This window comes from Diadema antillarum, unplaced genomic scaffold (assembly GCF_040938485.1).
Source record: "Diadema antillarum isolate AM-2024a unplaced genomic scaffold, OU_Dant_1.0 seq00000744_RagTag, whole genome shotgun sequence".
In the NCBI taxonomy this organism is placed as follows: Eukaryota; Metazoa; Echinodermata; class Echinoidea; order Diadematoida; family Diadematidae; genus Diadema; species Diadema antillarum.
The window spans coordinates 530028-539868 of NW_027271641.1; the positions used below are offsets into that span (position 1 = coordinate 530028).

Genomic DNA, 9841 nt, shown 5'->3' on the forward strand with positions numbered 1-9841 from the left:
AGACAGTTTGCAGAACATTGCACTTGACAACGCAGCCTAACGAGGGAGACATTGCCATGCTCTGAAACACACAAAACAAAAACAGAAGTCATTCTAGTCTAGTATTCAGAACCCCTTCGGCAAGCAAGCACTCTACAATTTTACCTCGTCAATGCATCGTCATTGTATCTTACCAGGCCAATCACATCACTCAGCAGGGTAAATGGCAAGTTTTATCGAATCGTCTTTTTTATCATGGGAAGTAGGATCCAATGACATACCACCAACACATAGTTGACCATAAAGACAAACACTATCATGGCTAAAAACAATGATGCTTAAGCAGGAGATAAGAGAAGGTTTGAGACCCCTTTCAGATAGGATAACTTACAGTAAATCAAATGCACATGGGTGAACTCATGAGGTGCCAGTCAAACTTTGCAGGGTGAGGCAAATGCATGAAAACAGACTGTCAGACCCCGTTTACAGTGCGGGGCCGGGCTCGGCTGCAGCCGCAGCCGAGCCCAGCCTCAATTGCGCGGCCGAGCCTCGCAATTTTGACCGTTTACACTGCTGGGCTTGGCCACACTTTTAATTCAAACCTTTCAATATTTTGTCGTAGTGGCGCTCTGCTTGTAAACAAATGCAATTTGGTTTTGTCTAGTTTTCAGACCCTTTGCCAAATGAATTCCGTGGCGACGAAGTCACCATTCGGGCAAAGGTCTTTGCCGAAGGAAAAAAAATCCTTTGCAGGACAAAACCACCTTAAACTATACTAGCTTTCGACGTTGAGGGGGTTAATATCCTAAACAGCGAAATAGTACAGGCAGAGGGCTTGGAAGCCTGACTAAAATTGGTCGCGCATTTGGCTCAGTTTACGTTTACACTGAGAAAAGGCCGGGCTCGGCCGTGGCTCGGCCATGGCCGAGACCACCTCCAGAGCGAGGCCAAATGCGAGGCCAATTTTGGCCTCGCATTTGGCCTTTTGCGCCTTTACACTGAAGCAGGGCAGGGCCGAGCCGCGGCCGAGCCTCACACTGTAAACGGGGTCTTAGTTTGTGGCATTCACTGATCTTCACGGATAGTGCTAATGTACAGTTCTTCCTATGGATAGAAACTCTGCAAGAGAAAATTATCTTACTCTGCCTAATAGCAGCTCCTGATTCAGTGAGCGTTGATTCAATGGGAGACTCCCTTCTTAAAGGGATAGTACAGTTTTGGTTGAGATGAGAATTAGGCTTTTCAATTTTTGCAAGATACCAAGAAAACACTTATGATATAGTACAGAGCCTACCATTTTAAGAGGAATTCAAAGTTTATTTGATGAAAATCGGGTTTGGAATAACTGAAACATCCAAAAACAAAGTAAAACAAAGCGATCATTACAAAGTGTGGATCCCACACTTTACTAGAATCATTCTTTTTTGGATATCTCAGCCATTTCAAAACCAATTTTTATCAAATAAATGTTGAATTCCTCATAATATTGCATGCTCTTTCATATTTCATATTAGATTTCTCTCTATCTCACCTAAAAATGTTACAAACCGGAAATTAGATCTCAACCACAACTGTACGATCCCTTTAACCTGTTGAAGCGAGTCCCGGGTACACTTGGGCAGGTGTCTATAGGAAATGCATGCTGTAACAAAATCAGCCCATCCTCAAAAGGGTTAAAAAGCTTCCCCACTGAATGGTATTTACACTAGAATGACTTCATATTCAAATTCATAAAAATTGAGATGTTTTCATTGCAACTGATTGACAAATTGCCCTGACGATGTAGGGCAATTTGTCAATCAGTTGTAATGACTTCATATTGTATATAATGCACGTCCAAGTGGCAAATAGGTACAAATACTTGATAACCATGCAAATCAAAAAGACATGGCTCACATGGCTGCTGATGCCAACAAATTCACATTTTCAGGTGCATTGTTGATACCAAAGCTCATCATTTCTCAGCCTGAAAGGTAGCTTGCGAAATTAATTCCCGGATTTCAAGAAGCAAAATTTTGCCTTATCTACTCAAAAGGAGTAAGACGGACAACTATCTAGCAAAGTCAGTCTGAAAGTGGTATTTCAGTCAATGACAATTTGCATGAATTTTTACTCTGTAAAAAACAAACAAACAAACAAACAAACAAAAAAACCCTAAAAAAATGTCCCAAAGGTGTTCTAATATTCACATCTTGATCACTTGCCCTGATCAATGTGTCTCTTGCATGGAATTTCTGTAATAGTTTGTTTGCACATGACATACATGGAACATGACAAATTTCTCACTTCTACTGATAATGCATTATGAAGATTACATGAAGCCCCTTGCATCTGATAGTTTCGCAGTTTTGAACATGGTTTCTACGTGCCAAAACATGATTTGTATGCCTATTCTTCCTGATCGACACAGATCTGCAAGTTGTCTTTTAAAGGGACTGTACAGTTTTGGTTGAGGTGAGGATTTAGCTTTTAGCGTTTTGCGAGATATTCAGAAACCACTCTATGAGATGTCAAAGAGCATGCAATTCCAAGGGGAATCAAAAGTTTATTTGATGAAAATAGGTTTTGAAATGGCTGAGATATCCAAAAACAAGGTGAAACAAAGAGATCCTAATAAAAGACGTGGCCTGTCGCCTTTTATTATCATCACCAATTTTTTGATATCTCAGCCATTTGAAAACCAATTTTCATCAAATAAACGTTGAATCCTTCTTAAAATTACATGCTCTTTCATATTTCATAAGAGGTTTCTCATTACCTCACTTAGGAATGTTATAAACCTGAATCCACACCTCAACCAGTACTGTACAGTCCCTTTAATGGTCTCTGTTTCTAGAAAATCCATTTTTGCATGTCACCACACTGACAATCATCCATGGGCAAGCGGGTTGCCAGACATTCTGCTGTCAGATGAATGCCAGGGTGGACGATGATAGGGATGTTGATTGTAAAGAAAAAAAAAAGTGACAGGTTGAATAAAGGGGCATTTACATTGCATTGCCACTGTAAATCCAGGTTTTATTTGTTTTTTACATTTTATATATTTTTTCATATTATATACAAATATTATATATTTATATACATGTAATTGTAATATTTTATGTATTTAAACACTTGAAATCATATTGCCAGCCTTGAAGACCCATTAAATAACATCTGCAACTCATTAGCTTTCAAAATATACAATAAAGAATATGGTTCATTGTCCATGCTAACGAAAGAATTCGTACAATAACTAGAGATGCTCCATGAGCTTATGAGGATCAATGTAATTGGCAAGCTAAATTTTAGCTTGCCAATTAGCTTGTCAATCCCCTTTAAAAAGGGACTGCCATTCCCTGTGCCACATGTCAAGTCTTTTCCCGAAAAAAAAAAAAAAATTAAAAGGGGGGGGGGGGGGGTCACACAGCACTTGTCCCTGTCAATTTGCTGGCCACTCAGCAATGCTGACAGGCACTTCAGCAGGCCTACATTGAGGTGAGTATTCTCTCTCCATCAAACCCAATGAGATGTGGCTTGACTGGATGGAGAAATATTAGAACATATGAGATAGGGAAGTACTAAAGAAAATATAACGACTATTTTGCATATTTTTGGTTAAAATCATAATGAAAGAGCGCTTGGCTGTCTTCTTTCGGAAAGCCATGGGAATAATATTACCCTGAATAGAATAACAAGTAAAAGGAATGTGAACTTTTCATTAAAAATACATTTTGTGGAATTCCTTATTCAAATATCCTTGTCCTATTGTGACATCACAATTTGTTGTAGTCTTCTTATCCAACAAGTGCGGAACCTAAACTTTATAAATTCATAAATTTACAGCAGATTATCCAATTTTCTACACAAACATTAGGCCTATATCTTTCTGCATTCAGTCAATCCATACAATTTGGGTTGCAGATGTGCACATCTATTCTCAGTCCTATTAAAATTCAGAGCAGATATTGCCTGTTTTGAAATGTGAGCAGTTCTCTGCACAACTCACATAATGCAACCAAAGTACTGTACTGTACAAAATGTCACAGCAACAAGCTTGGGGGGGGGGGGGGGGGGGGGTGTTTAGTAGGCTGAAACTATGATTATTTGCATGGAAATATATTAGCCTTTATTTTTCTTTTTTTATAAACCCTTTCCTGAAATTCTATTAGCTTTGATGCCTGCAGCCTAATTAGGGCAATGTGACTAGAAACATTTCCTGTTTTTGTTTGTTTGTTTGTTTTTTGCTCTCTTTTTTTGGTGTGAGGTAGTGGAAGGGTAACATTGAATGCAAAATATCAAGTAATTGTATCAAATTCTAGCACACATCCCATTATTTCATATTCTATAGACTTACTGTTTACCTGCAAAGTTCAACTTCATAATGTACAAATGTATCAACCTGCTCTAAAAAATTGAGATTACACCTTCACACATTGAAATTCTAAAATCCAGACTCAGTTGAAGAAGTATTACAGCATGTTGCTACTGAGCCAAGTCTACATGTTTATCAATTTCCAGTCCATTCCAATTGCTCCTCTCTGGACTCTGAACTCAAACATACAAGAAATGGGGTCTAGTCCTTTGTTTCAATCTAAACAAGTGCTTCACACAACATTCTACATTGCCAAGTCCACTCTTTCCCTTCAACTGTAAACATTGGTCCCCCTGTAAGGTCTGCATAAGGAATTTGTATTGTTACCACTGCTGATTGCTAAACTGTAGCATAGCACCTGTTGCACGCATGACGTGTGGATTCCTGTATTTCTGGTTACACAAAGTTTTGACAATTACCCATTACTGACACACATTTTGCTTGACAATGTCTAAATTGCTCTACTGGCAAATATATAAACTTCACTCAGCAGCACTGTTTTTTGTTAAATATTATTATAAAAGTGATTGTAACTTCCAATATGCAATGGTGCAAGCAATGGCTTTCAAAGCAATTTGATGGTTGGCTGAAAACAATTGCACATCACTGCCAAAGAGTCCTTGTTCCTCCAGTCAAATGGAAATTACCACAATTTGGGCACAATGAACTTATCAATTCCAATCGTTTTTCTTTCTTCAACATTACTGAGGCGCTCATCTGTATTAAAAGAAAAAAAAAATGGAGAGACAATCATCATTCCGCCTGAAAAATTGTGTACCAGTGTAGTCAAATGTCCAATATGAAAATACAACATAAAATATATATAGGTAGGCCACCATTTTGTACAAGTATGGAGGGACCTACTCAAAAGAAGTATCAGTATGACACTATTTCATTGGATCTAAACATCATACATTGTACCTGTTCAATAAAGAAGTGATAAATAGGCAAACATGTTGTAATGACTACCATATGTGACCGTGCACCTCAAAACGAACATAAAGTCGCACACACTGATTTTGCGTGAGGACTGAAAATAAGTGAAATGGGTCAACCTAGCGGAACTTGACTTTTTCATATTTTCTAAAGGAGCGGGTCTTCTTTTACATTATGCTAAAGTTTGGTATCATAAAACGGGCAGGAAAGTGTGTTTTTTAGCAGTTTATCTCGAACATTTTTGGTAGAATAGTGTGATTAGGTGTGTCTTTAGAATCCCTTTTTCATTTCTGAAAAACCTTGTCCACACTCTTCGCTTTCAACTCTAATAACTTTTGAAAGGATAGTGCTACTGCTTTGAAAGTTGGCATTAATTATGGACAGAGTGTGTTAATGAGACATGCCTAATTTCAGTTTAATCCAATAATCCCTTCATTGTTGTTACTCTGGTGGTTTACTTAATGTTGTTTGTCCCATTCATCACACCGCCAGCACGGTTTGGTAAAGATTAAGCGCTTGAATAGACACTGTACTTCAGAGCCTCTTTTCTCAGTTCACACTTTTCCTGAGTTTGTGCTTTCTTTCCAATATTTAGATAGGTTAGGAGAGTCCATTTGCTTTGAGTTATACATCATTTTAAAGCTCAAAGTCTTCTCTTTCAGAATATGGTCTTAACTAGAAATTCATGTCTGGCGACTTTTTGTTTGTTTTGAGGTGCAGGGTCACATATGATCCTTTCAGTCCTGTTGACAACGATGACACAGCAAGTCAATAGGATTTTAGCCTGGTGAGCCTGAAAGGGCTTGTACAATTCAAAGGACAATTCTGGACCAGAAGTATGGTTTTTAAGAAAAGACAAACAATTTACAAGCTTAACAATGAAATCTTTTTATCAAAATCTGATTGAAAATATGGAAATTTTGCATATTATATACATGTATGCTAAAGATTCACTATTTAAATTTTTGCAAAATAACAGTTCTCAAACATTTGATATGATGTAAATACAAATGAGTGAGGTGATGATGTCATCGCTTCACAATCTTTAATCGATCATCAACAAAAAACCTGCTGAAAATTCAATTCTGCCAAAGCAGTTGAAGATACAAAGCTATTTACAGCTGAAAAAAACTTCAAAATAAGTTAAGGAACAGTCAAATATATTACGATTTAAGACTGGGGCATAATTGCATTTGAACAAAAAAATAACAAGAAATTAAAACATTTAACACACAGTGTATGTACAAACTTTATGGCAAGTTGTGAGGCAATGGCCTTAATATCAACTCACTCATTTGTATATAATCCACTGTTCAGGATTTGTTTTGAGCAAATAACTTAAGGTAAACTTATTCAAACCTCTATTTCATATTTCAACTGTTGTGCTAATTAAGTTTCACTCTTTCTCTTTAGACTAACTTTTAACTGGTTCAGAATTGTCCTTCAAAGAAAAGGAGATATGTATGCTGTGGTGTGTTAAATAAAGACTCAACGAAGAAAAAAAAAATGAATACAAGAAAAAAAAGGGGAGGGGGTAAAGAGGTCAGTGTGTACTCTAGTTTGATTATGGTCAAGACAACACAGGGTTTACTATGGAATATATTCTATAAAGTCACAACCACAAAACATAGATAATGCATTCAGGTTGGAGAGGCCATTTACGTTCTATGACTGTACAAAACAGCATACAAGATCGACCTCAAACTTCACAGTAATATATAACTGCACTTGCAAAACACATTGACTCACCCATAAAACATGAAGACGTAAGTTTCAGTCTACAAGTTCAGCACTACTGCCATGTGATACCCTGCTTCCTTTGAGTAAGCTGGACGTCCTGTTTGGTCAAAATTTTGCCTACAGTCCAGAGGAATGTACATGATCAAAGAATGTAAAAGGTGCTAGCACAAATCCTGCCCATCCTCAAAAGAGGTCCTATCCAGAGTTTCATAGCATGATTTACATGAAATCAGGGCTCTGCCGCGCCGGACTACAAAAATCACCAGCTGCACGTACACATTTGCCTGGTCCTGTGCACCGGAGCTCAGTGTGCAATACCCGACACTCCAAATCCAATGCGCACCCCCTTCCACACAGGATGCATAATATCAGTTGCCAGGCATTCCAAAGGTGACTCACCCTGATACATCTTACCACAGTGTAAACATTAACAGTCTACACTGCTTTTCAGTTCAAATTTACAGTTGGGGTTACAGGGTTTGATTATTAACAAAAGGCACTGGAATGCACATTTCCCTAGACTAAGCAGAACTTAATTTCGTATCAAAGCAATTACCCTCCCCCCCCCCCCCCCAAATACTGGTTAGTGATAAGGTTAGAGTAAAGATTAGGATAAGGTTAGGGTTAGATTTTGGGTTCGGGTTAGGATTACGTTCAGGATTAGGATTATTTACAAATATGTAGGATTATAGTAAGGGTCAGGGGAAGGGTCAGGGGTAATTGCCAGGGATTAATTGCCCTAGACCCCTTTAATTTACATGTTTCCACGTGCAAATTATTACTAATATGAAAAACAAAATATGTCATATGAAAACCTGCAAATTATGCTCTGTCTAGGGGCAGCTGGATTCTGATGTCTTTTGTTAATCAATATCTTAGCAATGATTGACAGATCTTAATGTCATTGGCATAATAGTGGATTGGAAGTTTTTTGTGAGTGTGTGGATTTACATGTACATGTAACTTTATCCAAGTAATCTTCAAGGAAGTAAACTTTTTGTGAAATAATATGTCACACAAATCTAGACATTCTTTTGGAAACTTAAGTGATGATCAGGGTATTATGAATCAATACAAATCAACACGTATATTTGCATTTCTAGTTCCTTGTAGAAATTACATAAATGATCTGTGTAAGCCCAAAAACGACCATTCCACCAAACCATTTTTTGACCGCGCCATTCACTGACTTTTTACCTTCAAGTCTCACATATCTTATGACACTATTTTTGCTATTAAAATCGGGCATACCGCTATGACGCTGGAGGACCTTCTATACAGCTGTACATGTTTGTCACACCAAAAATGGCTCAAAAATGTGATTTTGTGCACAAAGTCTGTGCAAATGGAGTTTCCTCAAATCATTCAAAAATATATTACTGTATAAGCCATATATTTCGCGAGTCTAAGTTTTCGCGAATCAAGAATTCCCGACGATTTCGCGAGTGGTTAAATTCGCGATCGTGGAGTCCTGTACTGAACGGAGAAACGTACACGTGTATGTCACATCCACATCGGGATCAGAGTCACTGTTTTCGCGCGACTTTAATTTCGCGAATAGCACCTGACTCGCGAAATTCGCGATAATAAAAACCTTGCAAAATATTCAGCGTATACAGTATATCATATTCACTTCACTTGCTGAAATCAATTCATTTTAGCATAATTATGCTTGAAAAAGGTTCTATAATAAATTTTGCGCAAACACTAAAAACAAACTAGGTAGAAAAAAAGAATAAAACGTTCATAAAAGCCAAACAACAGAATACGTAATAAATTCGTTTTGATACCACATTTTTTTTTCAAGTACACTTGTATGTTGTACATTGTTATGAATGTTACAAAGAATATTCACACCAAAAGGATTCTAGAAGCTTTATATTCTGATAGAGCAAAATGTATGATTTCACACCTGTATAAATAGCATTATCAATTAATGTAAAAAAAATCAAATTTCTAATTTCTTTTTTTACAGTAACTTGATAGATTATGCCACAGAAAACGTATGTGCTAATTTTCATGGTGATTGCATGATTGATGGCCAAATTCGGGAGGGGGGGGGGGTGGATTCAATCATCATCACCTCGAGGGGGTGGTTTCAGAGCCTGCTATATATAGCAGCCTCAAAGAGCACTCTCACGCCCAATCACGTAGTCTTGCGGTTATGTAAGAAATTCAAAGCCCATGCCATGTATCGGAGGGGAACTCAGTTACTAAAGGGAACAGATCACGTCGGGTCTGCTTTGGGCGAAATCAGCTTGCACAGCACAGAATAAACCACTTTTTCGAACAGGTTTTCTAGCCCCCTCACGAAGGCTCGAAAACTTGCTGGCAGTTTAAACGGGCTATTAGTCATCTCTAGGGAAATACATATTTTTCTCATAGTACTTGAAATGGGAACTCTCCCATCAGTTGTAGCTTGTCTTAATTTTAGTTTCGTCAAAATGCAACAAAGAATGGTACAATGGGTGGTCTGAAGAACTGGATTTTTGTAGGTATACTGACGGATAAAGTGGATTTACCATCTTTCCTCTAGATACCGAGCTCCTTTTATATCAGGAGACTCGATAGCACCCTTGGAAACCTGCATTCGACACAAACTACCCTGGGAAAACGATGGATGAAGCCTCTGACCTACTGTCATGCTCCTTGATGTGCAGTCCCAAGTGACTTGACATGATTAGTTTGTTTGTTTTAGTAAGAGACAACATGCGCACTAATGGCACCAACCTTTATTAAATCAGACACAGAGCCGCCTTATGCGTAAAAGTCGTTCTGACCTTTTGTTGACCATCCATTCTCATGGCTATGTTAACCGTGCAGTTTTCTGTG

General features: G+C 37.9%; 1 protein-coding gene across 1 annotated transcript in view; it reads right to left on the reverse strand.

Moving 5' to 3' along the window:
• Positions 1-7272, reverse strand: part of LOC139738476 (CMP-N-acetylneuraminate-beta-1,4-galactoside alpha-2,3-sialyltransferase-like) — a 28987-nt gene extending 21715 nt beyond the window's left edge. Inside the window, exon 1 of the mRNA XM_071649102.1 lies at positions 7019-7272. The gene's annotated coding sequence lies outside the window, so the exon portion shown is untranslated. The remainder of the gene's footprint in view (positions 1-7018) is intronic.
• Positions 7273-9841: the final 2569 nt, after the last annotated feature.